Source organism: Moschus berezovskii, chromosome 11, assembly GCF_049115385.1.
Source record: "Moschus berezovskii isolate FMDL1 chromosome 11, NW_MosBer_1.0, whole genome shotgun sequence".
Classification (NCBI taxonomy): domain Eukaryota; kingdom Metazoa; phylum Chordata; class Mammalia; order Artiodactyla; family Moschidae; genus Moschus; species Moschus berezovskii.
The window spans coordinates 83550613-83563922 of NC_142470.1; the positions used below are offsets into that span (position 1 = coordinate 83550613).

At 43.9% G+C, this 13310-nt stretch overlaps 1 protein-coding gene across 1 annotated transcript in view; it reads right to left on the reverse strand.

Moving 5' to 3' along the window:
- The window catches only part of LOC129539383 (uncharacterized), a 56260-nt gene that overhangs the window by 20915 nt on the left and 22035 nt on the right, over window positions 1-13310 (reverse strand). Inside the window, exon 6 of the mRNA XM_088841790.1 lies at window positions 1448-1668. The gene's annotated coding sequence lies outside the window, so the exon portion shown is untranslated. The remainder of the gene's footprint in view (window positions 1-1447; window positions 1669-13310) is intronic.

A 13310-nucleotide genomic window follows, 5' to 3' on the forward strand; every position in this document is an offset into this window, starting at 1 on the left:
AGCCCAAATTCTTCCCGTTCTCCTCAACACACCCTGGAGGGCAGTGATGCACTCAGGTGAGACCTACCACTACCTCAAACACCCAAAATTCTCCTCGCAGTTCTGCCATCTACAACTAGGATTTCCAGATTTAGCAAACAAACTATAGAACACCCAATTAAATTTGAATTTCAAATAAACAATGAATAATTTTTTAGTATAAGTATGTTCCAAATATTGTACCACTTGTTGTTTATTGGAAAATTCAAATTTAGCTAGTGGGCCTTATTTGATCTGAAAGCCCTGCCCACAGCCCATTACCACCATATACAAAACTGTCTCCCAGAAATTCCCTTTGGGTTGGTCCCTGTGCTGTGTTCTGAGCTATTCCCTACTTCTTCCCTGCGAGATCCATCTATTCTGTATGTCAGTTCTTCATGTTCAATCTCTGCTAACTCACAAGGGGAGGGTAAATACTTTCAATCAGAGGAACAAATTCTTTTAATAGGTGGTCTAATTACCCTATCTAGGTAACATCTTACCTTAACCTGGTTAAAGTATCAATATATACCAGTCTCTAGAAGGCTCTCAGATTGAATGGTGGTGGGAAGGACAGATAGGGAAACAGGAAGCATTTCTAGGGCTGACAGCTTATGCCATGTGACCCTAAATTTCAATGAGTCTCAATTTTGCCTGCACAATGGGGAGCTTCACACACTGTTGAGGGCTTCCCAGGTGGCGCTAATGGTAAAGAACCCGCCTGCCAATGCAGGAGACATGAGATTTGGTTTGATCCCTGTGTAGGAACCCCTGGAGGAGGATATGGCAACCCACTCTAGTATTCTGGTCTGGAGAATCTCATGGACAAAAGAGTCTGGCAGGTTACAGTCCATAGGGTCGTAAAGAGTCAGACACCATTGGGTGATTAGCACACACATAGGCACGCACTATTGATGTCTAGACCTACCCTCAGAGACTCAGTGAATTATGCTAGGGTGGAGCCTGGGACTGGGGATTTTTTAAAGCCCGAGCCTGACCCCAGGGTCTCCTAACTTGCAACTGAGGTTGAGAATCACCACTCCTTCACTTCCTGAGAAAAATGAGAGAAAGGAGAGAGCGTGCTAAAGGATGAGAGAGAAACAGAGAGGATGAGACCTGGTCTCAGGGGCTCTGCTTGGTGTTGGTCATCGAGGGGATTGGAAGAAGAAAGAGGCTAACACATTCCACTCAAGCAGGGGGAAAAAAGTTCAAGAAAGTAATATACTTCGAATGTGTTCCATTTTGAGCAAAACAGATGTGAAAAAGCACTTCTGAAGAGCCCAGAGAGTGTTTCATTTTGTGCCAAACACTGTCCTTAGAGATGCTCCAGCTTACCAAAAAAAAGTCCCCTAGAGAGAGTCCCATTTTTCTTTATTACCCAGTGAGTCTAACCAATGCCAGGATCAGGTTCAGAAATCGGGCTGCTCACATGCATGGCCTTGCTGGTGTTGGCTTCGGAGCAAGCTTCTGATGTTACCACGGGCACCTCAGCGAAAGAGGCTCTCCCCTCTTGGCTCCGTGTGGCTGTGAGCCCAGAGTATCAGTCCGCGTGCCATCAGCACATGCAGGCCTTGACTCTGACAAGTAGGTCAGCATTGACATGGCTCCAGCCTCCACCAAGAGGTACTTGTCCCTGGCAGGAAGCTGCTTCTGCAGAATTAAAAACCATCAGAGTTGATCAAAGGAAGTGCAGGGTAGGCTGGCGGGCGGGCCAGATCCTAATCTCCACTTGCTGGCCTCACGCATCACTGCACATGAGTCACCCCACTGAGCTCAGCGGACATGCTGTTTGGATTAGGCTTTTACAGGCGAGGTTTGCCAAGCTTGCACAGAGCAGCCGAGAGGCGAGGGAGGAAGCTGGGATGTGGGTTAGATGTGGTTGCCCAGGTACCAGGGAGGAGGCAGTTGGCTCCCTAGGTACACAGGATGGTGGCAGCAGGGGGGAATTGTGAGTCCTCTTGTCCATGGCCTATCTCTGCAGCTCAGTTCCCTGAACCCCATTAGGAGCAACGGAGCCCACACAAAGCCTACACATCCTTCCTCTCTTGCCAACTCTCCAATTAAGATGTACTATTACAGGACTCACATCTTGCTTTCACTCAACCATTTGCCTCTCAACGAGCAGGAATTCCTTTTCTCAAAAGCAGGCAACACTTCACCACTCAGGCATCTTGCTCAAATGCAGTGGAGTCCAGCAAAAAAGAAAACAAAAAACGGGGAGGGAAGTCAGAAAATAAAAATTCCTAAATTAAGAGCCAACCCATAAAAGCAGGGCTTCCCCTAGTGCCTGGCTGGTGTGACATCACCATGAGTTACTCAATGAAAATGGTGTCAGAGTAGCAGTTCGATTACATGTGGAAAATTTCCTTAAGACATAGAACTCTGCAGAAAACGAAAAGGGGTAGAAAAGGCCCTGAACTTAGGTCTTTGGGGGACTACCTGTAGAGGGGCTGACTTCCCTGGTCAAAGACCTAAATGGGATTCTCTTCCAAACAGTGCCTAGTAGGGTCTTGGTACTCAGGAGCAGCAACAGAGGTAACCCAGTGGTTTGTTTTGCAATGGTGGGAACAAGATCAAAATCGTTTGTCTCTGATTCTGCCAAGTTTTGCTTCTGTGCATGGTAACTTAGGAAGCAGCAGCCCCCATGATTTTGTAAGCCAAGGACTCTTGGCTTGGAGTCTCTGCTGGGATTCTCTTTAGAGTATTTTAGACTGTCATTTATTAAAAGCATCTAAGTGGAGGTGGCAGTCCTTGACACTTTTCATAATAAATGTTGCCACCGGTCCCAACAGCATGCTTGACTCTAAACCATGCATTTCCAAACTTATTATTGCTCAATTAGTTGTAATTTGAAATTTTTTATTCCTGGCTTCAGGTTTCTTCTCACCTATCTATAATTCTCAGGGTGCTCAAATTTGCTCAGGAAACCTGTCTTTCCCTTTTTTCCTGCCTTTATTATTTTCAGTTAAGAATGGAACTGGAGATAGGAGGTACCAGCCTGGAGAGGATTCCAGTCACTAAAGCACAGTATAGCAGAGGTTAAGGTCTGACCATTAGGTGAACCTGGTTGAACCACCACTCTGCCACCAACTCCCAGTGTAATCTTGGAGCAATTTTCTTCACCCCTTATGGCCTCAAATTCCTCATCTGTGAAATGTGAATAAAAATCAGCCTAACTTCATTGAGGAGGACTGAATGAGCTAAAGGCAAGAAAAACATTTAGTAAAGCCCTGGCACCCAGTAAACACATAATCAATGCATTTTTATTTCTGTTACACTAATCACCCTTCAACCAGCACTGTGTAGCTAATGGTAGTAAGCTTCATCGGATTCTATTGCTAACATTTTTTCCCTCTGAAATTTCTCAGTGCCCAGAGAGCTAATATTTGCTTTAATCAAAAGTATTTGCTTGAGAAAGACAAATATCATGTGACATCACTTATCTGTGGGATCTAAAAAAAAAAGGATACAAATGAACTTATGTAAAAAACAGAAACAGACTCAGACTTTGAAAAGAAACTTATGGTTATCAAAGGGGAAAGGCCAGGATGGGGGGCAGGGGGTAAATTAAGAGTTTGGGATTAGCATATACACACTACTCTATATAAAATAATCAACAAGGACCTATGATATAGGACAGGAACTCTACTCAATATTCTGTAATTGGGATAAGAATCTGGGAAAAGAATCTGAGAAAGAGTAGATGTATCTATACGTATAACTGAATTACTTTGATGTACACCTGTCAACATTGTAAATCAACTATACTCCAATACAATTAAAAAAAAAAAGTATCTGCTGGATGGTATCCGTGCATCCTTTGTTAGGAAAAGACCATAGGAGAGGAGGAGAAGAAGGAGGAGAGAATCATTTACAAATGATGAAAAGGAGGTATTTTACCTTGGGAGTTCCTTCCTATAGCTAGAAAAGTCCCATAATTCTAGAGGGCTAGGTAGCGATTGGGGAAAGAGGGTGCAGATTCATGTCCTCATGGAGTCTGTTAGTTGAAGAAGCCCTGGATAGGAATGTGATGTGGCTCAATGAATCTAAAAAGCACATCTACCAAGCTTCTTCGTAGAAAGGGATGATGCAATGACTACAGGTATTTCTGTTCGGAAGGGCACCATAATAGGTAGCATTGCTAGAGCAAGTCCTGGGCATAGTCTACAGGTAAGAACTGAGAAAGGGGGAATTGGAGCTGCTTTGCATTACAAAAGTGAGGCATGTCCCCATTTAGTTGGGCAGAATATGTTGGAAGAATGAAATTCATGTAGGATGATTCTCCCCTCACTTCCTTAGTATGGATTTGGACTAACACTGATGGTTTTTTCTTCGGTGTGTGTGTGTGATATCTAAGAATTAATCATAGGTGATCAGAAGAACACAGGAAGAATGAGGAGGGGTATCTTGATTACACTCTGGCAGAGGGACCCTAAAGAGAACAAGAACCGGAGAAACGAAACCTCTCAGATTATTCTGGGAGTCATCTAACAACATGGTATGATTTCTGAGTAACTTAGACTTTGAAAAATGTTTGGCTGTGGATTATCCTTACCCTACAGATGATCCTATTTGCGGTAGAGGGTAAGGGCTGGATTGATTTTGTTGAGTGGGGATATCATGGGGCTTGGGGGGGTGTTGTATTAAGTGGTAAATATAGTGATAGCTTGTATTCTTTGTCTTTTGTGAGCTCCACTTCCAGCACCTAGAATGGTGCCTTGGATACCACCGGCAATTAGCAAACACTTGTTGAATGAATGAACAGCACCATGGAGAATAGTGGGCTCACGGAGGAAAAGAAGAAACAGGTCTGGCCTTGGGACTGGTCAGCAAGGTTAGGAAATGGACCAGGCCTACGAAGACACACTGCTAAGGGCTTTACCTTCTTCACTTGGGGCTCTGGGAACAATTATAATTAATTTTCATTTTTTCCCCTTCTACATATCCCCAAATTTTTAATGAAGTGGCTTACATATTCATGTTAGATGTGTAGAATTCAGAGAACACAACAATAGCGAATGTGACTTCCCTGCACTGTCTCTTGTATTAGTTTTCTATGGCTGGTATAACGAACTGTCACCAATACCACAAATGTACTATCTTACTGGTCTGCAGGTTAGAAGACCTAAAATCAAGATGTCTACAGGGCTGCATTCCTTCTGAATCCACCAAGCGAGAATCTGTTTTCTTGCCCTTTTCAGCTTCTAAAGACAGCCTGCATTCCTTGGCCTCTTCCTCATTTCCCTCTGACCTCTGCTCCCATCGTCATATCTTCCTCTCTGACTTTTATTCTCTTTCCCTTATAAGGACCCTTGTGATTACATCGTGTTCACCCGGATATTTCAGGACAATCTCCCCAACTCAAGGTCCTTAACTTAATTGCATCTGCAAAGTCCTTTTACCATGTAAGGTAACACATCCACAGGTTCCAGAATGTGGACATTCTGGGGGCCGTTATTCTGTCAATGTCACCCCCAAGGCCACCATCAGTGTCATGCCCAGGGAAGATGGCAGACTCAGAACACAGGCCAGGACCCACACTCCAGTGAGCAGAGACCTGGCTGAGGGTGGAGTTGGGGGCAGGAGAAAGCAGTGGAACTGGCCACAGCCTGGACTGGCTTTGGAGATGAGAGACCCATTCTTTTCTGCAAATCTACTGGAGGAGAGAGTGGTTCTCAGTGACAGAGACAGGAAGACAGACTCTGCTCTTACAGATAGAGGGGCTGTCCAAGCAGCAGACACTCAGGTTACAGCGCTCTTCCAGTTTGAAGATTAAGAATCTGAAAGAATTTGTGAAGTGCCATGTCTGGTTTATGGCAGGTGCACAATTCAATAAAAGCCATCTATTATTAATACCAGAAGAAGAGGGCGGGGTGGGGGGGTTTCCAAAGCCCCAGCTGCTGGGGGAAGCAGGTCACATGTTGCTCTATATCCCCAACCCCAGGAAAACAGGAAGAAGACCTGTCATGAGGGAATAAGGTAGGAGGCAGGTGTTCAGAGGTAGAGTTCCAAGTGCCCTTTATCTTAACTTCTTCCCACACAAGCTAGGAGGAAGCATCTGGCCAGTTCTTTAATGAAACTTGGAACTCACTGCTGTAGTCAAGAAGAAAATATTTTTGTGGTTTTTCTGTGGGGGAAGAAAGTAATAAATCTTTCTGTTGTTGAAGGAACACCTTTCAGTGGTATAGCTCTGAGAGGGATATATTATTATGAAAGGGTAAGTGCCTGAAAGTTTGTTAGTCGGGTCACTGGGAAGCTTCATGTACACCCTGAAGGGTAAGAACACAGGACGAGCTGGTGGTCCCAAGTTCAAAGGTGGTCACGGAAGATACAGATTTAAGAAATTGGCACTCCTACTAGAACAGCTAGGTTTTCGGGGTGAGTGTTGGATCTGGAAAACTCCTTTGTATCTCCCCATGGATTTCCTACAGAACCCCTGCTTGGCAAAGAGCATCTGTTTTCACTGCCTGCTCTGATCAGTCGGGTATGGCAGGAAAAGGGGACATGGCCTTGTTCTTAAGGAGATCATTCATCCTGGACAAATGTGATGAACCCTTGCTGGACATTCTAGGCACTGATCTAGGTTCAAGGCATAGGGTATCAACCAAAACAGACAACAAATAACAACTAAGTGTCAGGTTGTGATAAGTGGTAGAGACAGAGCAAGGAGAAGAGAGGGCTGGGTGTGTGTTGGGGCGGGGGGAGAAGGCCTCCCTGATAATAGGGGACTTGTGTAGAGATATGAAAGAAGTGAAAGCGGCAAGAGGGCAAGTCACACAGATGTCGGACGGGTGGGCCCAGATGGAGGGAACACCTAGAGAAGCCTATGGAAGTAGCTCGGGGACGTCCCTGGAGGTCCAGTGGTTGAGAGTTTGCCTTCCCTGGCCCAGGAAGATTCCAAGGCCGCCTGTGCATCACAACTATTGAAGCCCACGCTCTATAGCCCATTGTTGTTTAGAGGCTAAGTCGTGTCTGACTCTTTTGTGACCCCATGGATTGGAGCCCGCCAGGCTCTTCTGTCCATGGGATTCTCCAGGCAAGAATACTGGAGTGGGTTACCACTTCCTCCTCCAGGGGATCTTCCTGACCCAGGGATCAAACCCACATCTCTTCATTGCAGGCAGATTTTTTACCAGTGAGCCACCAGGGAAGCCCCTGGAGCCTGTGTTCCACAACAAAAGAAGCCATTGCAATGAGAAACCCATGCCCTACAACAAAGAGGAGCCCTGCCTCACCGCAACTAGAGAAAGCCAGCACACAGCAGTGAAGCCCAGCATAAAGCAGTGAAGCCCAGTGCAGCCAAAAATTAAATAAATGAAGTAGCCCAGTTTTCAGTGAGCACTATACACACTGCCAACCAGGGTGACAATATCTCCTTCCTCATGCAGAGTCCTCACCCACAACAGTGGGTGGCAGCTCCTTTGTGTGACACATCCCAATCTCCAGCCGTGGTGGACTGGGCCTGAGGCGGGCATCCATTCACACTGGGCACTTTTGCACGAAGTAATGGCAATCACAAGGGAGAATCAGCAGCATGTTGTGACTGTCTCCAGGGCTGACCTGGGGTGTTGAGTCTGGGAGGCTGGAGTTAGAAGGCCCAAACCCTGTGGGACTGAGAGTGGGTTTGTCAGCCTGTCCTTGAGGCAGAGACTCCCCCCAAGGCTATGCTGGTGCAGTCGAACATTTCTTAGGGCAAGTCAATCCAGTGCTGCTCCTCTGCTTCCATCTCCTGAGTGCGGGTACATAGATTAGGTGCAGAGATTGCAAGGAAGAACACAGAGCAAACAGACTTACACTGAGATTGCTTAGGCTTGAAGCAACAATCCTCCAGTGCTCTCTCTGCACACACACCTGATGAGAGTAGAAACAGGAGTCGGATTTTTCAAAACTCTTTTTATGAATAGTTTGTTTTTAAAGGCACTACCTTTTTAAGAAGTCTGGGTGTTTCTATCTTGATAATGTAATTTAAAGGTATAAGTAAGGTTTTTTTTGTTTTGTTTTTAAAAGGAATTTTTCATACGAGGAAGCTTTGTCCCTTTAATAACCTGAATATCCAGGGGGGATGGAGCAAGTCAGGCTCTGACTCGTTGCCTCTTGTTCCAAGCTCTGCCGTCTCTTGGACTGCAGCCTCTCCACAGCTTACCCTGAGTTGGCTGAGCAGTTTTTCTTCATGAGTAAAATGCAAACAGCAAAGTTCTCAAGGCCAGAGCATTTCTTTCCACTGTGGAGGTTATGAATTTCTAAGCTGTTTCTCTGAGATTTCATTAACTAAACTGTGTACAGGGTCTTGTCACGTGTTGTTGTTCAGTCGCTAAGTCGTGTTTGACAAACTGTTTGCGACCCCATGGACTGCAGTACACCAGGCTTCCCTGTCCTTCACTATCTCCTGGAGTTTGATCAAATTCATGTCCATTGAATCAGTGATGCTATGCTTAACCTAAATATCAATCCCAAACAAATACCAATAGTTGCTAAATAAATACTAGTGCCTACAGAAGTTACATCAAAAAAGAAAGTTCTTTTTAGATCCAGAGGCATACTAGAGTATTTACAAGTGAAATGACATTGTGTCTGGGACTTGCTTTTAAAAATTCCAGTTAGGGACTTCCTTGGAGGTCCAATGGTTAAGACTTTGCCATCCAATGCAAGGAAGCGCAGGTTTAATCCCTGCTCAGGGGGCTAAGATCAGACATGCCTGGAGGCCAAGAAACCAAAACATAAAACAAGCAATATTGTAACTAATTCAGAAAGGCATTAAAAACAGTCCACATAAAAAAAAAAATTTCCAGTTAAGAAAATGTGCATATTTGTGGGGGAGGGGATGGAAGGAGGATAGGGTGCTCCTTGAAACAAGATCAGCGCCTGTAGAGATTGTTCCAAGTGGGTGGTAGGGACATGGGGTTCACTATGCCTTTCTGTCTCACTTTGTGTATGTTTAAAACATTTCATGATAAAACGTTAAAAGACTGAGAAAGAAAAAAAAAGAGATGTCAGTCTGCCCTGCTCTTTTTGGTCTGGACTCCGCTGTTATATAATAACACCAGCAGAGATCCGAACATGGGGAATTTGATTATGGGAGTTTTCACAGTGTGACTTCAACAAAGGGAAAAGTTTGATGGATTATTTCTGGAGAGTGGAGCAGTCAGGGTTTCCAAGAAGAGTGATGTTGAAATGAATAATGAAGATTCCTTGCTCAGTGATGCAGCCTGAGGGCTCTTGTCAGAGGTTCTGAGAAATTGCAGAAGGGGTCGGTGGTGATCCGGTGGATCAGCGCTTCCTTGTGCAATGCAGGAAAGGTCCACACGCTCCCTGCACTTTCCCCGAAGTCCCTCGAGGACGGTTGTAGGATTTACTTGTACTTTATACCTGGGGCTATGGCCAGCGTAGTGCAGCTGTCCAGGGCCGGCGTGGCTGGTCGTGGTGTTCTCCGGAGTCTCGGTGACTGTCAGGGGAACCCAGTTGAGGGAGTGTGTGCAGGCAGTCAGGCCTGGCAACCAGTCTTTTGCATTCTCGAAGATTCCCACTAAGCCCAGAAAGGAGCATCGGAATGCAACACGGGAAGTTCTTTCTTCTCAGGCTCTGTCACTGGGCTCGTAGGGTGGGGTGGAAATTGGTCTATGGGCGACCACACCCATCTCCCTATCCACTTTGGCCAGAGACTTTACATCCTTAACAGCTGCTGTCTGTGTTTGGCTTTCAACTCAGGCTGTCTGCACCCAGCTCCCAGAAACCAGTTTGCAGGGGACAACTGTGACACCAACGTTCCAATCATAACTGACCTGTACCCTCGCCCTACTGTCCCCCCTGCCATGCACACTGCATGCTCTCGTTTCATTTCTAAGACAGGATTTATCTCAGGAGGTGCATCACTGATTTGTCCCATGGTTTTGTTCTGGACTTTCTTAAATTTATTCCTAAAGCTCATCGCTTAAAATGTGTGAGGATTTTTTTTTTTAAGTGAGTTTCGGTGGAATAATGAATGAGGTGATAGAGATGCCTTTATCTAGTATTGCTCACACTACTCTGTGGGATAAGACTGGACAGTGAGTAATGCTTTAGGAAATAAATTGGCTCTTCCATGTCATAATTAATTCAACTAATCAAGATGTGACATGGGCTATGAACTCTGTGGTACTGCTTTTTTAAGAGCTCATAATCCCTTCAGTTCAGTTCAGTCGCTCAGTCGTGTCCGACTCTTTGCGACCCCATGAATCACAGCACACCAGGCCTCCCTGTCCATCACCAACTCCCGGAGTTCACTCAAACTCATGTCCATCGAGTTCAAATCCTTCTGTATAGTAATAGCACTCCTGGAAATTTCTACAAAGAAAATAATTCAAAAGAAGGGGGGTTGAAATCTTTATATGAATATAGATATTTATGGGAGAATCACTGATAACTGTGAAAACTGGAAACAATGAACAATGTACAGTAGCAGAGGAATGGTGAAAAAAATTATGATGTATCTGTCTCTTTGAAAGGCACACTATCTCAAAAATATTAATGATCCATTTTGGGGGGCTGATCCCTTTCCCTGGAGGCAGTTGAGCAACTCCTCTGGAGGAATGATTCAAATCATTCCTGATCTTTAAATATTAATCCTTGACCAACTTAATTAATCACAGCATCTACACAGCAGCAGACACATGCAGGCAAACCCAGAACCTCTGGAGAAAAATAATGACAAATCGAAAAAGACCAGCCAGAAACCCCTGATAGCCAAGTACAAATGAGGGGTTGGCATGGGCAGGACTTCTTTCATCATTACTTCTCCTGTTGGAAGCACTCAAACAAAACAGGAAATGCATCCATCCCCGGCTGCTCTTCTCTCATAATCTTGCCCCAAACAAGTATGGGTAGCTCAGGGCAAATTCTGGGCCCAGGCTGCCAATGTTGTGTATTAGAGTGAAGCAGGCTGACAGTCTGCAGCCCAAGAAGGTTTCTGGAGAAGAGTCTGTGTGCCAGTGTTAATTACAGCTTGACTTAAACCTTAGATTGTGGATGGACTATGAAAAAGGCAGATGGATGACTATGTGGTGAGATGAACCCAGATACTTAAATCTCTCAAGAGGAAAAAGAAAAACCTTAGAATCATCGCCAGGGGACAGACACTGTTGTAGTTCCAGTGAAAATTATAAGTTTTGGGTTAGACACAACTTCTGCCCACAACCCAAAAGAGTGTGTTAGGGGGACAGAAAAGAAATACAGATAGAATTCTAGTCAATAAACTTACCTCACAGAACAAAATGTAAATACCTCAAGGGAATAAACTATGAGTTAGGTCACTTGGGTTCAAATCCCAGCTAGGCTTTCTGGTCAACTGTGTGATCTTGGACAAATGTCTAGGACTCAATTTCATTTTAGGTAAAATAGAAATGAATAACGCCTAACTCAAAGGCAGGTATGAGGATTAAACAAGATAATGCATTTGAGAACCTGTTGAAACCACTGCATGAGGCGATGTTTCTCAAACCTGGCTGCACACTAGGATCACTCTACCAGTGAAGTCACTCAGTCATGTCCGACTCTTTGCGACCCCATGGACTGTAGTCTACCAGGCTCCTCCATCCATGGAATTTTCCAGGCAAGAGTACTGGAGTGGGTTGCCATTTCCTTCTCGAGGGGATCTTCCCGACCCAAGGATTGAACCCAGCTCTCCTGCATTACAGGCAGACGCTTTACCATTTGAGCCACCAGGGAAGCCCAAATCACTCCAGGGAGTTAAAAACATACTGATGCCTGGGTCATGCCCCCTGAGATTCTGAATTGATTTTTATCATGTGTGACTTTGGCGGTGGGATATTTAGAACTGTAGAAGAGAAAAAAACAAAGCTATAATTATAGTTGAAGATTTCAAAACCTTTCTCTTACTAATTGATGGAACATGTAAGATAGAAAATTAGTAAGGATATAGAGGACTTGAGCTATGTTATCAACTAATTTAACTTAACATTTTTAAGAACATTCCACTTAACAGTGTACTTATTCAAGAGCACATGGAAAAATTTCCAAGATAGACCATAGTCTAGCTACAAAATAAGTCTTAAGAAATTTAAAAATATCCAAATCAGAAGAATATGTTTTTTGATCACAGAGGAATTATGCTAAATATTAATAACAGAGAGATATCTCGGAAGCAGCCAATTGTTTGGGAACGAATTTGCAAACTTCTAAATAACCTACAGGTCAAAGAAGAAATCAAAAGGGCAATTAAGAAATAATCTGGAACTAAATGAAAACACAGTATATCAAAATTTCTGAAGTTTAGCCAAAACATATTTATAGGCAAGTTATACCACTAAACATAGTACAGAAGAAGAAAGGCCTTAAACCAATGACTTTAGATACCACCATAAGCAACTAGAAAAAGAGCAAATTAAACCTCAAGTCTAGTCAAGGCTATGGTTTTTCCAGTGGTCATGTATGGATGTGAGAGTTGGACTGTGAAGAAAGCTGAGCGCCAAAGAATTGATGCTTTTGAACTGTGGTGCTGGAAAAGACTCTTGAGAGTCCCTTGGACTGCAAGGAGATCCAACCAGTCCATTCTAAAGGAGATCGATCCTGGGTGTTCATTGGAAGGTCTGATGCTGAAGCTGAAACTCCAATACTCTGGCCACCTCATGCGAAGAGTTGACTCACTGGAAAAGACTCTGATGCTGGGAAGGATTGGGGGCAGGAGAAGGAGACGACAGAGAATGAGATGGCTGGATGGCATCACCGACTCGATGGACATGAGTTTGAGTGAACTCTGGGAGTGGGCGATGGACAGGGAGGCCTGGCGTGCTGTGATTCATGGGGTCGCAAAGAGTTGGTCACGACTGAGCGACTGAACTGAACTGAAGCAGAAAAATGTAAATTATCAAGATTAGAGAAGATATTAGTGAAACAGAAAACAAAAGCAATGGAGAAAAATACATGAAATTAAAAGCTGGTTCTTTCAGAAGATTAGTACAATTGATAGACCTCTAGCCAGACTGATCAGGAGAAAAAGAGAAAGAAGACACAAATTACTAATATCAGGATTGAGAGAGGTGACATCACTATGGATTCTACAGATATTAAAATCACTATAAGATAATATCAAGAATAGATTTGTGCCAATAAATATGACCAACTTAGAGGAAATATAAAAATTTTTTGATAGAATTTATTATTCAAACAAAAAAATAGGCAGTATAGCTCCACATCTGTTAAATAAATTGAATTAGTGGATAAAAATCTTCCCACAAAGAAAATTTCAGTCCAAGATGAATTCTATCCAATATTTAAGGAAGAAATAATATTAATTCTAT